General features: G+C 25.4%; 3 non-coding genes across 3 annotated transcripts; all 3 read right to left on the bottom strand.

The window, feature by feature from the left end:
* Positions 1 to 1238: 1238 nt before the first annotated feature.
* J4E90_011084 lies at positions 1239 to 1320 on the bottom strand. Its single transcript has one exon. It is a non-coding gene; the product is annotated as a tRNA-Leu (tRNA).
* Positions 1321 to 1339: 19 nt separating this feature from the next.
* Positions 1340 to 1410, bottom strand: J4E90_011083. The gene has a single exon. It is a non-coding gene; the product is annotated as a tRNA-Gly (tRNA).
* Positions 1411 to 1415: 5 nt separating this feature from the next.
* J4E90_011082 lies at positions 1416 to 1488 on the bottom strand. The gene has a single exon. It is a non-coding gene; the product is annotated as a tRNA-Met (tRNA).
* Between the last annotated feature and the right edge of the window lie 161 nt (positions 1489 to 1649).

Here is a 1649-nt window from a genome sequence, read left to right as displayed (position 1 = left end):
AAGAATAATATAGCAAATATAGGCATTAATTGAGCGATTCCTCTATAAAAGTATATACTTCTTGTACCTGTTCTGTCATAAAGAACACCACCTGCTGCTATAAATAAACCACTAGATACAAAACCATGTGCTAAACCTAATACTATACTACCTTCTAATCCTTGTATAGTATTACTAAAAATACCTATTAAATAAACAGATTCGTGACAAACTGAACTATAGGCAATTAATTCTTTTATATCTGTTGTTCTTAATTTACTAAAGCTAGCATATATTATAGTTATAACACCTATAGTGTATATAATAAAAGTATAATTTAAAGAAGCTTTCGGTAAGATAGGTAATATCAATCTAAATATACCATATAAACTTAATTTTAAAACAATAGCTGCTAAAACGATACTTCCACCTAAAGGAGATTCAACGTGAGCTTTTAATAATCAATTATTTAAAAAGATTGTTGGAGTTTTTACGGCAAAAGCTATAAATATCCCTATAAATAAAACTTTTTGTGTATTAAACTCAAAATTTAATTTGAATAAAGTATCAAAATCTGTTGTTCCCATTGCAGAAGATGTACTTAAAATAGATAATAATAAAAATAACGATCCTCATAATGTATATAAAAAGATATAATAACTAGCATTTACTTTATTATCTGACCCAAATATCCCTATTAAGATAAATAGAGGGGGTAATATACTTTCAAAAAATATATAAAATAACATAATGTCTAAAACCATAAATACCATTAACAATAATGTTTCTAATAATAGCATTATTATTAGGTATGATTTAACATTTTCTTTAATAGAATCTCAATTTGCTAGTAATGCTATAGGCATAATTATTGTAGTTAATAATACAAAAAATATTGAGACTCCATCTATACCTAAATATATATCAAACAATTGTGTATTGTAATGCTCTTGTACAAATTGAAATTGATTTGTACTATTATTAAATAATAAAAATATAACTAAAGATATTATTAAATTTAATATACTAGTAGCTAGAGCTACCATTTGTTCTATTTTTTTAGCATTAATGCTAGATATAATGACTATACCAATTATAGGTATAATAACTAAAGTAGATAATAACATGAAATGAAAAATAAAAATGTAAATATTTAATAATATCACCATATATATGGAGTTTATGGCTAAATATATTATATAGCAAATTTAAGGCTATGTAATATACTTCTTTAAGCTTAATTATTATTTAAACTGTAGTGTCCGAAAAAGGACTTGAACCTTTAAGACTTTCGTCAACAAATTTTAAATTTGTCATGTTTACCAATTTCATCACTCGGACTTTTTGTCTTTATATTTTTTATGAATAGTCAGAATTGAACTGACACACCTCGATTGGAAGTCGATAAGTCTACCATTAACCTATACTCACCTTTATACCTATCAAAAGACTTGAACTTTTATAATTACTGTTATGAGCAGTATACTTTACCAATTAAGCTAAACAGGCTATCACTAATATATTTATATAATAAAATGGATTATTACAGTTACTTCTATGCAATTTTATAAAAAGTCTAATAGAGTCTAATCTTTTTATACGCAAGTAAAGGGTTCGCACCTTCATATATTCCGGACATGAGCCGAACGTGTAAACTATTCCACCAACTT

This window comes from Alternaria incomplexa, assembly GCF_024043165.1.
Source record: "Alternaria incomplexa strain BMP 0042 chromosome Unknown scaffold_47, whole genome shotgun sequence".
NCBI lineage: Eukaryota > Fungi > Ascomycota > Dothideomycetes > Pleosporales > Pleosporaceae > Alternaria > Alternaria incomplexa.
This window is presented reverse-complemented; position numbering and strand designations above follow the sequence as displayed.